The 16,712-nt window shown below is 36.7% G+C and overlaps 1 pseudogene; it reads left to right on the top strand.

Moving 5' to 3' along the window:
- Positions 1 to 313: 313 nt before the first annotated feature.
- On the top strand, positions 314 to 11,661 carry LOC132309389 (uncharacterized; annotated as a pseudogene).
- Positions 11,662 to 16,712: the final 5,051 nt, after the last annotated feature.

Here is a 16,712-nt window from a genome sequence, read left to right as displayed (position 1 = left end):
ATATGTTGGAGTCAAGATAGGTACAGATATATTAAATTTGCTATCACCAGAGGACTTGGTTTTGCTTTCACCAGAGGTTAGTGTAATTATCCCTATTCTATATTTATATATACTTGGATCAAAAAGTACTATTGTTATATATATTTATTTGGTGATAGGAAATTATTAAAGATAGTGTACTTTAACATTTAGTATATTCTTTAAATTATTAATATAATAATAATTTTTAAAGACATGTAGGCAATTAATGAAATTTTTTTATGTTGTGCCACTCATCCGACTCTCACCTCTTATAAAGACAGGTCATAGGTAGGAAAGAGCAGCTGAAGTACTATGTAGTAACATGTCGATCTCTCTGAAGGGGCACGGGTATGATTTAGAGGCTCAAAATTCTACCACCTCTGATTTAGAAGCTCTGAAATCGACCTCTGCATCGCTGAAGAAAAAGATCGACAACAACAACGAAAAGACAGAGGCTCTCAAGAGTTTCTCGGAGGAGGTATGTATCCCCACCATTTACAAACTTCCACATGTGCTTTGTAAAATGAATGAGCATGCTTATACCCCTAGCTTTGTAGCTATTGGGCCTTTTCACAGAGACAAGAAACATCTATAAGCAATGGAGGGGCATAAAGTTAGCTACATGCATTTCCTATTTGATTGAACAAAAAATTTTCAGGAAACACTAGATAAGTGTGTAGCTGCCATGTTAGAGATTGAATCATGTGTTGGAAAGTGCTATGCAGGGCTCAGATTGGATGATCAAGGCAAGCCTCATGTGGAGATTGTAATAACCTTAATTAATTTGTGTTAAACATTAATCACAAATTACCATAAATTCCTAGATCTTAGAACTTCAATTAATTTCACATCCTTATAATGCATAAATAAATATAGTTAAATATACATACCTTGATTCATGATATCAAACCTTGTTGAGGTTAAATCCAATGTCCAGATCCTTTAAGCACGAACCAATTTGCAACTCTGATCAACAGGCAAAGGTGGAAACTGGTTTCTTTCTCTTTGCCTTTTGCACATAATAACCTTTTACGTGTTGTCTCAATAATCATACATAATTGATGGAGCATATGCACTTTTATAAATGCAGAGAGAGGACTAGTTTTCCTTTTAGTAACATAATTCTACTTTCCATCAAAATAAGGAATTAGAAGGAAAACACTTCTCCAATAAGTAATTACCAAAAAAGTAATTATAAGTTGACCAAGAATAATTAATTGATATCTATTTACTTAGCCACCAGGTAATATGTCACATATCCAAATCATGTGGGCTACAATTAAATAAATAATCTTACATTCTCCCACTTGGCACATATGATAACTTCTGTAGTGGTTTAGTAAAACAGTCATTAATGTGCACCATAAATCAAATTAAGATATTAATATGGTTATCATAAATACCATGGTAAACAAACTACCAATGTGAGTTATGGCGGTTGTATGTCACTAAATGACACAGTCCCTTCCATGTACCATAACACTAGTAACCCATTTAACATAGTCTATAAGTGAGAAACATCAATAAAGGTCTAGCAATAATGTCTTTTCAAAGACTATTCCTATTTTCATCATTTAAAGTAATACATGCACGTACATACATAAATTAACAGGATTTAATGAGCTCAAAATGTCAAATATATATAAGCATTGTTAAGCAATCCATAACAAAAATAATAGTTAACTTTGATTACATTCAAGACCCATTCTTTCAACATGTCCTATAAATGTCTTGGGTGGTAATCCTTTTGTTAATGGATCTGCAACCATAAGTTGTGTACTTATATTTTCAAAAGACACTCGTTGTTTCTGAACTTCTTCTTTAACGGTAAGATATTTCAGCTCCATATGCTTAACGCCATTGGAATACTTATCGTTTTTAGTAAAGAAGACAGTTGTGGTGTTATCACAATAAATTTTCAGCAGTCTGGAAATTGAATCCATAACACCAAATCCTGAAATAAAGTTCCGCAACCACAAACCATGATTTGTAGCCTCAAAGCATGCTACAAACTCAGCCTCCATAGTAGATGAAGCAATAATAGACTGTTTTGTGCTTTTCCATGATATTGCCCCTCCAGCTAAAAGGAACAAATAACCAAAAGTGGATCTTCTACTATCCACACATCCAGCAAAATCTGAGTCTAAGTAACCAATAACCTCTAAGTCACCAGTCCTTCTAAATGTGAGCATATAATTCTTTGTTCCTTGTAAGTATCTCATGACTTTCTTTGTAGCTTTCCAGTGATGCAAACCTGGATTGCTTTGGTATCTGCCTAGCATTCTAACTGCAAAACCAATATCTGGACGAGTGCAAACCTGTGCATATATCAAACTTCCCACAATAGATGCATAAGGAATATTTTGCATTTCTTTATGTTCTAATTCATTCTTTGGGCATTGCATCAAACTAAATTTATCCCCTTTCTGTATTGGAATAATACTAGCTGAACAATGTTCCATAAATCTCTCTAGAATTCTCTCAATATATATTTTCTGAGACAATCTTAACAATCCACGTGACCTATCACGGAATATTTCTATTCCTATCACGTAAGATGCCTCACCCATATCTTTCATCTCAAAATTCTTAGAGAGATAATTTTTAGTTTTATGCAATAAACCAAGATCACTACTAGCAAGCAAAATATCATCAACATATAGAATCAGAAATATAAACTTACTCCCACTAACCTTCTGTTATATACACCGATCAACAGTATTTTCATTAAAACCAAAAGAAGTAATGATATCATTAAACTTAATATACCATTGTCGGGAAGCTTGTTTAAGTCCATATATTGACTTTTTAAGTTTACAGACCATGCGTTCTTTACCCTATAATCTGAAGCTTTCAGGTTGATCCATATAGACTTCTTCTTTTAAACTCCCATTTAGGAAGGCTATTTTCACATCCATTTGATGCAACTCTAAATCATTAGAAGCTACAAATGCCATGATAATTCTAAAGGAATCATTCTTAGATACAGGAGAGAAGGTTTCTTTATAATCAATGCCTCCTATCTGAGTGAAGCCCTTGGCTACAAGTCTGGCTTTATATCGTTCAATATTGCCATTAGAGTCGCGTTTGGTCTTAAAGACTCATTTACACCCGACTTGTTTAAATCCTTCAGGCAATTCAACGAGTTTCCAAACTTTATTTTGTTCCATTGACTTCAACTCCTCATTCATGGCATTAATCCAATTAATAGAATTATTACTATTAATGGCTTGTGAATATGTAACCGGATCCTTACATATCCCTATATCAAAATCTGATTCATGTAGATATACCACATAATCATCCAGAATAGCAGGTCTCTTTTCTCTTTGAGACAGTCTTAATGTTATTCCTTGTGGTTCTTCTATAACTTCATTGGTGATAGTTTCATTATGGAGTTCTTGATCATTTAATTATTCTTTGTTGTTATGTAGTTCAACAACTGGATAAACAATTATTTCTTTAGAAGTTATGGGTAAAAGAATTTGTACCCTAACTTCTTGAATGATTACATTCTCATTTCTATCACTCCGACTGATTTCACCATCCTCAATGAATCTAGCATTACCGGTTTCAACAATTCTTGTACTATGTATAGGATAGTAAAACCTATACCCTTTGGATTTTTCTGAGTAACCAATAAAGTAACCACTAACTGTTCTAAAATCCAATTTGTTTTCATGTGGATTATAAATCCTAGCTTCCGCTGGGCAACCCCAAACATGCAGGTGCCTTAAACTAGGTTTCCTTCCTGTCCACAGTTCAAATGGAGTTTTTGAAACTGCCTTGCTAGGAACCCGGTTTAATATATACATAGCAATTCTAAGAGCATACATCCACAATGATATGGGTAACGAGGAATTACTTAACATACTCCTAACCATTTCCATAAGAGTATGATTACGCCTTTCAGCTACACCATTCTGCTGTGGCGTGCCTGGCATAGTGTATTGAGCACAAATGCCACACTTTTCAAGGAACTTAGCAAACGGTCCAAGGCATTGACCCGTTTCATCATATTTTCCATAATATTCATCACCTCTATCTGACCTTACTATTTTCACTTTTTTATCTAGTTGCCTTTCAACCTCATTTAAGGATACTTCAAGAGTATTCACTGCTTGAGATTTATCATGCAACAAATAGATATATCCATAACGTGAAAAATCATCTATAAAGGTGATAAAATATTTTTCTCCACCAAAAGATGGAACATCAAAAAGTTCACAAATGTCTGTATGAATAATTTCAAGAAGCTCTATACTCCTTGTGGCTCCTTTCTTTGTGTGTTTGGTTTGTTTACCTTTAATACAATCCACACATACAATAAAATCAGTAAAATCTAGATTCTAAAGAATTTTATCTTTTACTAATCTTTTTAACCTTTCACTGGATATATGGCCCAATCTTTTATGCCACAAGAAAGATGAATTTTCATTAATTGAGTAACGTTTGGTTCCAACATTATGATGCAAGGTCAAAAGTGTTTCAGAAAATAAATCATCAAGCTTTATCTTGTATAAACCATCAACAAGAATACCAGAACCAACAAATTGGGATTTTTTGAACAAACTGAAACATCCATTACTAAATTTAAATGAAAAACCATCAATATCAAGTTTGGACAAAGAAATCAAATTATAGGAAATTGAAGGAACATAAAGAGTTTTAAACAAATCTAAATGAAATCCACTATCTAAAACTAAACGAAATGTCCCAATGGCTTCAACTGGAATTTTTTCCCTATTCCCTGTGAACAAGAAATCGTCATTTAGATTTGTGGTTTGGGTTGAAAGGAATCCCTGCATCGTATTGGAAATATGAACATTAGAGCCTGAATCAACCCACCAAGTATTAGAAGGAACTTCAATTAAATTTGATTCAAAACATACAAAAGCCAATGGCTTACCCTTCTTTTCGAACCATTTCTTTACGTTTTATGCAATCTTTCTGAAAGTGTCCATATTTGTTACTTATCATTTTTGCGTTCCTTCTTTTGAGTAGCTTGATCAGAATCCTTTATTTGGGATGTTGCTCGTTTAATGCCTTTTCCAGGCCTTTTTTCTAAATTTCTTTCTAACTTCTTGAGTCATGAGATGAACATTATAATTATCTTGTTGCTTAAGCCTTCCTTCCTCCTGAACTAACATACTGACCAATTCATTCATATTCCACTTGTCTTTAATAGTGTTATAGTGAATTTGAAATGGCCCATACTGAGTAGGTAAGGAATTGAGAATAAATTGAACGAGAAAAGTCTCATCCACATTCATCCCTAAAGTTTTCAATTTCGCAACAAGATTAGTCATGTCAAGAACATGCTCATGCATACTACGAGTACCATCAAAACGCATAGTAGTGAGGTCAGCCATTAATTTCCCTACAAGAAACTTATCTGCAGTACGGAAACGTTCTTCAATATTTTTCAAATATTCCTTAGCACTATCAGTTTGGAGAAGAGTTGTTTTGATATTGTTTGCAATAGTCATTCGCATAAACATAATACTCAATCTGTTCAATTTCTCCCAAACTTTATGGAGAGACTTTTCTTCCTCACTGCTTTCACCAGTAATAGTAGTAGGTTTCTCAATTTGAAATGCTAAATCAAGATCTAGCACACCTAAGTTGAACTGAACTTGCTCATTCCATTCTGAGAAGTTAGTCCCATTGAGAATTGGAACAGATGAAACATGCGAATTCACTGAAACAGGAAGAGATACTGGAATAGAATAATCATAATAAGGTAAATGCTCATAACATTAATACTTTGAGATAACAACACATATAAAAATAAATAAATACATTGTACAACTATGGTATCCTTTGGGTAGTAACCACAAAATACAAAAAAAAAATATGATGCTTAGATGTATTTATTTATATATAATTTCATTGGTGATGCACTAATTAATTAATCAAACAAGTTACCTTTGGATATCCTATATCTACCCAATTAAAAATTACATACAACCCCTTAATATTTATTTAATCACTTGAAAATTAATTCCCTTTGAGGAATTATTTCTAATAATTGAATAAACCCAATATTCATGAATATTACAAAAATTCTAAGTATCATTATTCATGAAAGATTACATTATGTCTATCACTAAAATTAATATCCATTAATCATTATGGTTGGGCTACTTTGGTAGTGTGATACCCCTCGATTCTAGAGCCACGGGTGATCAAGTCGGAGCACAAATCCGAGGGATACTAAACAATCAATATGTAAACAAGCAGGAAAAAAAAAACTGAATTAAGATTAAAATAATAATAAACAAAAAGAAATATGAAAATCCTCAAACATTAAATAATAAATTAATATAATTTAAATCCGTACAACTCGGGAATCCACCTAGTGGACCCCTAACTCCAAATCTTTAAACAAATTTACAATATTAAAATCCAAAATCAAAATAGAAAAGAAACCCTATGTAACCGGAAGAATGAGTGTCTGTATCTACATCAACACGAACAAACTCTAAGCCTGGTACTGGCAAATACCTGAAAAATAGGAGTGGATCAGGCCCACATGCAAGTTCCAATCTACTACAATCCGTACATAAACCCGATACGCAGATACATCCTAGATAGCTCAGCAATATTTACAATAGTCCATATATATATATATATACACACACACACTATAGGATGCTCACTAGTCTATAACATAGTTCAGCCTGGGTAGAAGGTGACATATAAAACACGTTTTTCAGCGGCCAAGTACCTAGACCTACCCGGGAACATTAGCTATATCTAGCTACTCAACCTTTGCAATATACGCACCCTAACCATGATCAGGAGACTCAAGCTCGTATCACGGTACCATAAATATATATATAAATTCCTTCCTAAATGCCGAAAGATAAAACAAACATCCGTTATGTCGTTCAACTGTTTTAGTTGACAGGACATGTATCCATGTAGGAGTTAACTATTTTAGTTAATCCATTCCATATGTATGAAGGGGTAGGACTTAGCTTTTTGATCTAATCCATCCCTGATATGTCACCGTCCCATACCGGTACATATAATGCAAATGATCCACAAATGATGCACATTCATTAGAACATCAAACATATCCAGAAACCAGTATAATAGAAATCAGATATTATTAAGATCCTATCATGCATCCAGTATATGATTAAACCATAAATCCTTCCTTTAAATCGTTAAAGTAATACTAAACAACTTAAATTATCCAATTCCATACAATTGATCGAACATAAATTTTAACAGTTCATCAACTAACATCCATAGCACAATATAATAACAAATAGAGTTATTACTGTGCACATTATACTAGACTGCCAAAAATACCTCCATACTAGTCCAGTTCGTTTGCTAAAACAAAACTAGTAATCACAACCTACATCATCCTTGACAGCATGCCAAGTAATGCTTAAATTACATGACGTCCCTTTAATCCTCACTATAGATCATGTGTCTGATATAACGACACTCAGAAATCTACCCAAAGTACATCTTATGAAACCCCAAAAGTATTCCCATACAAGTCCATTTAGTTCGCTAAAATAAAGCTAACAACTAAAACTCTTACAACTCCTGTCGGCATGCAACCTATCAATTAAAATTACATGACGACCCTAACCATAGCATAAACAACCCTCTTGGAACTGAAACATGTCATTTATATCATTGGTATAAATTCCTAACACTTACCTTTATAGCAGTTCATTTAATTTGCTAGCCAACCAACGATTCCAGTTCTCCTTCCTTCTTAACAGTATTGAACATTCTTATTTTAAAATTTATGTTGTCCATTCCCATGACCTAAATCAATACATCTTAGGTCTTAAACATCCTCTGTACACCATTTAAGAACCCCCATGAAACTCCAAAATTACCCTTTTGCCCCTGAAGTATCAAAAATCACCAGAAATACCCCCGGAGGGGTTTCTGTTCAAAGGAGCCGGCTCCCCCCCATAGGAGCTGACTCTTCATCTTCCAGAGCCGGCTCTCCCTCATGGAGAGCCAGCTCTCCCTTCTTGGGAGCCGGCTCCCTCATTTAGGGAGCCGGCTGTCTTCCCCTGAGAGCCATCTCTACTCCATTGCTTCGTCTCTGCTTCATCCGGTTGCCGTCTATGCTTCCGGCGAAGTCCAGTGTTCTATTCCAGACCTTTTTAAGATTTTTAAGGTTCCATTAATGCTCTTAAATCCCTAGAGACTCCTCCTATCCCAATGTGAACTAATTGACAAACAAAACTTAAACTACACACACAGTTTATGCAAGAATAAGTTTAAACTTAAAACGCAGAACAGATTTCAGAAAACACCAAGCATGAATAAAGTCTATTTTTAAAAGTTTATTTAAGTTCCTGGAGTCTATATAAGATGCACAGAATACAAGTTTACAGGAAAGGAATAAACTGAAACTTGCCTTTAGACTTCGGTGTGAAACCTTAAGCGTCGTTTCTAAATTTAAGTTTCAGAATTCTCTAAGTCTGTTTCCCCTCTACTCTGCTCACAGTTCCCTTCCTCTATTACTTCTTGGTTCCATCCAGAAGCAGCCCCTCTGTTCTTCCTCCAGTCTTCCTCCTTTAGCCTCACAGATTATATTCCGAGACTCTCTCAGTTTTCTTTAAAAGAAACTATTTCGTGAATAGGGTTTTTTTTTCCTAACAGCCGTAAAAGAACATAAATATATATAGTCGTCTATAAAACCCTAACCCTAATTCCAATCCTAACATGTGACGGCTAAAACTCACAAAAGAAAACCCTAAATTTACACTATATATTAAAACCAAATAAAACAAATAATCCATTTAAACCATAAATTAATCAAATAATTAAATTAACTCACAAATAAAACAATTACAGTAAAACCACAAACTAATCAGATAATTTAAATTAAAACAATTTCAATTCAACAATTAAATTAAACACATAAATTATAATTAAGCAATTAAGCAAATACACATAAAATAATTTCACCAATTAAAACAATTAATTTAAACAACTAAGTCATATAATTAAATACAAATGAAATCAAAATCAAAATCTAAAATTTAAATTTTCATTTTATCCTTTTGAAAACTAGAGGTATTACAGGTAGCTACCAACCTTTCTATAATATGAATATTAAATTATCTAGTGATAAATTCAACATTAAATTACCCACCATATTATGCACTCATAATTTACAAAGTCAATTAATTAAATTACTAGTAGGTATCTTAAAATTTCATAGATATAGTACTATAACATATATTCAATCATGTACAAAACAAACAAAAACATGATTATAATTTAAGACCTCGATTTGCGCAGCGGAATAATATCAAAATATTTCATTATGTCAATTGATTACACGAAAATAGACAAAAACCAATCTCTTTTTATTTGTTTTTGTCTCATTATGATATATATATATATATATATATATATAATATACAATCACCAAAGACAACTTAATTGAATAAACCCAATAAGTTCACCTTTTTCAAACTTTAACTTCACCCAGATTCGTTTTCAACCTTTAAGTTGTTTTTTGTCTCATTATGTTATATTTAATATATAATTGTCAACTTTCTGTACACTGATCTATTATCCATTATGTAGGAAAAACACAGCAAACTTATTGTATTATAATATATAACTTTCAACCATTAGGTAAGCACGGAAATCGAAGTACCTTTTTTTTTTTTTTGCATTAATTGTTTAATTTCAACAAAAACAAATCCCACAGACATACAACATCTTCAAACCAAATAAGAAGGAAAAAAAAAAAACGGTACTGTATATGCGGGTCTCATTCAAAGCAGTAAACGAATATAACAAATTAAAATAATTTTAATTTAAACTTACACATATTATTTATACAAGTTTAATGGAAAAATAATGAGTTCCAAAACTACGGACTTTGATACCACATAAAATAACCCTAATTAATTTGTGTTAAACATTAATCACAAATTACCATAAATTCCTAGATCTTAGAACTTTAATTAATTTCACATCCTTATAATGCATAAATAAATATAGTTAGATATACATACCTCAATTTATGATATCAAACCTTGTTGAGGTTAAATCCAATGTCCAGATCCTTTAAGCACGAACCAATCTGTAACTCTGATCAACAGGCAAAGGTGGAAACCGGTTTCTCTCTCTTGGCCTTTTGCACATAATAACCTTTTACGTGTTGTCTCAATAATCATACATAATTGATGGAGCATATGCACTTTTATAAAGGCAGAGAGAGGACCAGTTTTCCTTTTAGTAACATAATTCTACTTTCCATCAAAGTAAACAATTAGAAGGAAAACACTTCTCTAATAAGTCATTAAAAAAAAAGTAATTATAAGTTAACCAAGAATAATTAATTGATATCTATTTACTTAGCCACCAAGTAATATGTCACATGTCCAAATCATGTGGGCCACAATTAAGTAAATAATCTTATAGAGGTAGGGTACTCGAAAAGTACCGGGATGTAGAGGACTGTGGTGGTGCAGAAAATTTCAGGTTTGCAGAAATGATGGTTATTGATGGTTGCTTTATAATCGAGCTTCTGTACAGGGTTTATAGGAAGTGCCAAGGTGGGCTGCGTGAGCCTGACCCCATTCTCTTGAACTCTTTCAAGTGGGAAGCTCTCTATCATGACTTGCTACTATTCGAGAACCAGATTCCTTTTTTTGTTCTCCAGAGGTTGTTCGAACATATAGTTGAATGCATCCCCGAACACCCTTCTCTTACTGAATGCATCCTTTCATTCTTAGGCAATATGATGCTCTTAGAAGAAGAAGGTAAAAAAGAAAAGTCAAGATTTCAAGACTGATAAAGAAATGGATCATGATTCTAGCGAAACTCGTTATGCTCATATACTCCATGTTTTACATAATCACCACTTGCCGAAAAAAGCAGTTGAAGAGCCTGACCACTTGTCGTTGGATTCTCAGAGGATACAGAAAAAAGCAGTGGTAGATTTGTACAAGAAATTCAAATATTCTGCAACAGACCTCGACTTGGCTGGAATCAAGTTCTTGGAAGGTAAAAAAAAAGATCTATTTGATCTGCAGTTTTCTAATCATCATCATTATTTCTGTTTTTGTAGAAGATGTCGTTTTCAGATCCCACCTTTCAACGTTGATGATATCACCGAGATCTTCTTGAGAAACGTCATTGCTTTCGAACAATGTCGCTTTGGTATTGCTAATAGTTACTTCACGTCTCATGTTTTACTCATGGATAGACTCATCAACTCCACAGACGATGTTAAGTTGCTTGAAAAAACAGGGATCATACATAATAACTTGGATGCCAGTGAAGATATCACACAGTTCTTTAACAATCTTTGCAAGAATGTTGTTATTAATGAACTCTACTCAACTGAGCAATGCATGAAAGTGGTCAATTTTCAAAAGCAACGCTGTCCAAGACTGCTACTAAAACTGAGATGTGATTATTTCAGTAATCCATGGTCATTCATATCAGTAATTGCTGCTTTGATCGTCTTTGTGCTCACATTGCTGCAGACCATCTACGCCTTGCTTACTTACTATTAACTATGTGTATGAATAGCATTACTAGGTGTAAAATTATGTATCTGAATTTGCTATGTACTCCCTTCATGATTACCTTTGTGATTTCCCCATAAGCTCTACTGTTGTATAATTATATGAGCTCTACTGTTGTATAATTACTGTTGTATAATTATATAAGCTCTACTGTTGTAAATTACTGTTGTATAATTATATAAGCTCTTGAAGATGTAAGAACTTCCTTCGATTTTTCTCTCTCTAAAATTCTTACACTTCAACAGAATGAAAAATCCAAAAAGCCCCCCTTCTCTCTCTACTCGTATGGCCTATTTATAAACCATCACTAAAATTCTAACCAACTTATTGTATAAGGCTCTTATTCTAGGGCCTTCTTCCTTTTGGGCCTGATTTCATTATGTGAGCCTCAAATGTTGGGCCTAACTCTCAGTGTTGTGTTATGGGCTGAGTTCAACTGTTCGGTCTGATCCTTCTTTCGTGGGTCTTGGGCTCATTGCGGTACCCTTTTTGCTTGGGCTCGGACCTACCATTCAATCTGATGCTTCACTTGCGGGTCGGGTCTGGTCCAATCCGTCTTTGGTATCTTCAATTACCCCCTAGTAAATAAGGGGCTAATTATTATCGGTGGCCAATTATGACACTGATGGCTCAAGAAGACCTCGTGGGAAAATGGACGGTCGGATCTAAAATAGATGCTTCGAGATTCCAAAGAAACTCCTCGTTTTCCTGACGCTTTGACCTTCGGGCCCACTCTGTCCTTATAAGTATCAAAGACGTTCCCTCAAACCTTTTTTACTGTCTCCATCTTGCATCACTGTTGGCCAAATCTTTGCTTGCCTCTCTTTATTTTTAGTCAAATCAAATCAAATCAAATCTCCTCCGGCGAACCTCTGCGAAAGCTTCTTTTTCCAGCGATCTTGCAGTAATCTACGTTTTCTCCTTCTAAGGTTAGTTTCGTTTGCCTTTTTCTTTTAGAAGATCACTTTTTCTCCCTTAAAAACCTCATTCATTTTCACCATGCCTGTAGATCTAGATGTTATTCGCATGAAACTTCATCTCCCTGTCGATATAGAAATTAGAAACTGCCCTAAAGACGTGGATATCAGGACTGGTGCCAGCCTTCTTCTCGGCGAAGTCTTGTTTACCCATCTTCAGTTGAACATCATTAGGTTCCCTTGTATCCTTTCTTTAACCACATTTTCAACAAACTAGAGATCTCCCCTCTGCAAGTAAATCCAAATTTTTTTAGGATCCTATCCGTTCTGCTACTACTGACTCGTGACAGAGGTCTGGATCTTTATATCATAGATCTTCTTCTCTGTTACAAGGTTAGTAAGATCCGACTTGAGGAACCATTCTACCACCTCTACCCGATTGAAAAGATGTCCATATGCAAAGACACACTCAAGTTTGAAAAGGGTTGGAAAAATAACATAATAGGGGTTAGGAGGGCCTGGTCTTCTCCAGCTGCAGAGGATTATCCAATCCCGAGCACCTTTGGCGTGTGTTCTGTCTCTTCGTATAAGAAATTCAAAACCCATAAGAACGATTGTCCCTGCGAAATTTGTGTTCCTCGCTTTTGTACTTTCTTGTACCGTTCCTTAGGCATTCCTTGTGATGATTTGAGTTACAGTGTTTGCAGGGATGGGGACAATTACTTGAAGAATTACGTTCTGAATGACGTTCCTTCCTACTCAGACCTCCTTGCCTCAGACAACCTTCTTGCCATTTCAGCCCTCGGCAGCGCAATGAGCCAGCTCCAGATTCTTTCATTCGGCAGAAAGAAGAACCCTCCCCGAGTTACTGTTGCTGCTGCTGCAGCAACCTCTTCTCCTGCCTCGGCTTCTTCTTCGGCCACTATTTCTGATACCATTCCGAACGTAGTGGCTGCTGATCCTGCCGTTAGCGTTCCTTCTACCAATCTGAACACACCTCCTCAGGTCAATACTAATTATGCTGTTACTGCGGGTGCTCAGGATAAAGAGTGAGGCAAAAGGCCTCATCCCGACAGTGCAGCCAACCTTGATGATGCATCTCATACAAGAAGGATCCGAATTTCTGGGCCGGGTACACTCTTGCATCACCCAGTCAATTCTCCTGCCCCCTCTGGGCCTGCTACAGCTGCAGCTTCTGCTTCAGCTTCTGTTTCTGCTTCTGCCTCTGCAATAGCACCATGGACTCCTCTATTCGCCCGAACGGATGGGACATTCGTGAAGCCGAACGAGACTATGTTCAAGGATGGTCAGACCGCTATGGCATATTACAGGGGCATGTGGACTCCCAAGGACATTGAAATTGCCAAAGGTCTATCCCAGAAGGAGGTGTTTAGCCGCTTTCCCTTATCTGCCATGGAGGTAATTTTTATCTCCCAATCAGAAAAATCTTTATGCTTAACCTCATCTGACCATGCGATCAGTTTAACCAGTGTTCATACATATATCTGCAGACCCTGTTCGGTATGATGGCCATGCAAAAGTAGGTGCAAATAGGGAATGCCAAGGCTCGAAAGTTCTCTGACAGCCTTGAGGTGGCCCATAAAGAAAATAACATCCTCGCCACCAAAAACACAAAACTATTCGTCTAGCTTGGAAAAGTTGAAAAAGAGAGAGACGCTCTGAAAAGGGAAACCGATTCTCTTTAGGATGAAAGGGATGCCCTTCACCTTGAGAAAAGTGTTTGGCAGACCGAGCGCAACTCGCTCAAGGACGAAAAAGCTGAACTCCTGCTCCTTCTGGCTGACGAACAGTCCGCTCTGATGACCTTCGAGAAGAGAGCCCTGGAGGAGCGTGATGCTCTGCTCAACACCATTAGTAAGGTGAATGGTGGTATGCTGGCTCTTCATGCCTGGTTTTCAAGGGTTGGGGCTCTTAGGTATGCTCAGGGGTATAAAGAGGGTTTTTCCCACCGTGCTCCTGCCGACGGACAGACTGGTTCCACTCCGGACGAAATTGATAAGGATCTAGAAATTGATCCTCCAGGAGTCTATGTTGATCCAGACTCCATTCCTGCTGAACGCATTTTTGATGAGTGTCAGGAGATTGCTTCCTCCAGGGTCACTACAGTTCCCTCTGTAGTTCAGCCTCTGGACGTTCTTCCTCTGTCTACTATGGTCCCTTCTTCAACCGCTACTGAGGTTGGGCCTCAACAGAATGATTTAGTTATTCATCTCAACTCCCCACCTCATGAGGATGGGACGACCAATGAAAATGAAGAAGCGAGTCAACACAATAAAGAGGCTGACAGAACAGAGGCAGCTAGCTAGGACTCTTCTGATATTTTAATTTCCTGCTTCTTTGTAGTTATGTCATCTGTATGCTTTATCTTTTGTAACCTCAGATCATATCATGAATGAGATGACAAAAATATTGACTTTATCTGTGCATGGGCGGTAACAACCAGCTTCACATTCATCTACTTTGCAATATCTGGCGCTCGGCTTATAATGCCAGCTGCCACTTACTTTTTGTTTTTGAGCAAATGCTTAGCAAGTGCCTGCCGCTCGGCTAGAATGCCACTTAGCTTTTTATTTCTTAGCAAGCTTCTTATCTCTTAGCAAGTGTTTGGCGTTCAGCTCATAGTGCCAGCTGCCACTTAATTTACTCAATTGCCTGGCGCTCGGCTGGAATACTACTTGCCACTTGGCTTTTTATTTCTTAGCAAGAGTTTGGCGTTCGACTCATAGTGCCAGCTACCACTTACTTTGCTTAAGTGCCTGGCGCTCGGCTAGAATGCCACTTGCCACTTGGCTTTTTATTTCTTAGCAAGAGTTTGGCATTCGACTCATAGTGCCAGCTGCCACTTACTTTGTTTAAGTGCTTGGCGCTCGGCTAGAATGCCACTTGCCACTTGGCTTTTTATTTCTTAGCAAGAGTTTGGCGTTCGACTCATAGTGCCAACTGCCACTTACTTTGCTTAAGTGCCTGGCGCTCGGCTAAAATGCCACTTGCCACTTGGCTTTTTATTTCTTAGCAAGTTTTTGGCGTTCGGCTTATAGTGCCAGCTGCCACTTACTTTGCTATTTTTACCTGATCAATCTCTTAAAGAGGAATATTACTTTTATATATCTCAGAAACTTGTACATTCGCTTGTATTCAACTGAAAATGAACAAAATTCAACATTGAAACTCTTAACTTTCTATTGATAATACCTCTTCAAATACGTAGCATTCCAAGGCTTGTTAACCAGCCTTCCGGCCATGGTCTCTAGGGTATATGCCCCCTTTCCTATGACTTCTGCAATTCTGTATGGACCTTCCCATGGTGGCATCATCTTTTTGACTATCCTCACCTTCTTTTTTAGAACCAGATCACCTGGTATAAAGTCTCTGTGTTTTACCTTTTTGTTATGGCTATTTGTAAGCGTTTGCTGGTAAGATGCGAGCCTTACTGCTGCTGCATCTCTCTTTTCCTCCAGTATATCGAGGTTATAACTCAACATACTATCGTTATGCTCTCGGCTCCATGACAAACTCTGAACAGTCGGAACCAAGTGTTCGACCGGTATAACTGCTTCGGTACCATATGCCATGGCAAATGGGCTTTCTCCGGTCGGTCACCTTGGGGTCGTTCTATAAGCCCATAGGAAGTTCGGTAGTTCATCTAACCATTTTCCTTTCTTCTCTTCAAGCTTCTTCTTGATACAAGCAAAGATTATTCTATTCGTGATCCCTGCTTGTCCATTAGCCTGGGGGTGACTTACTGCCGCCAGCTTTTGATTAATTCCATATTCCTCCAACAGCTCTCTTACTTGTTTGCTGTCAAGGTTTGTCCCATTATCCATGACGATTGACCTCGGAACGCCAAACTGGCAAATAATATTGCTCTAAATGAACCGTCTCACATGAATTTGAGTTATGCTCGGGTACGGCTCTGCTTCCACCCACTTAGTAAAGTAATCTGTAGCCAGTAGCACATACTTGTTCTGAGCTCTTGCAGTTGGCAGAGGACCAACTATATCCATCCCCCATTGCCCGAAAGGCCATGGTGTGGCCATTACGTGCAAGTCCTCAGGTGGTTGGTGAATCAGTGGTCTGAACCTTTGGCACTTGTCCCATCTTCTGGACAATTCTTCTGCATCTCGCGACATATTTGGCCAGAAGTACCCTTGCGTCATTGCTTTATGCGCTAAAGACCGTCCCCCTGAATGGTTTCCACATAAACCTTCAT

This window comes from Cornus florida, unplaced genomic scaffold (assembly GCF_030987335.1).
Source record: "Cornus florida cultivar Cherokee Brave unplaced genomic scaffold, ASM3098733v1 CherokeeBrave_3.0.0_Hap2_Chr05, whole genome shotgun sequence".
Taxonomy (NCBI): Eukaryota; Viridiplantae; Streptophyta; class Magnoliopsida; order Cornales; family Cornaceae; genus Cornus; species Cornus florida.
This window is presented reverse-complemented; position numbering and strand designations above follow the sequence as displayed.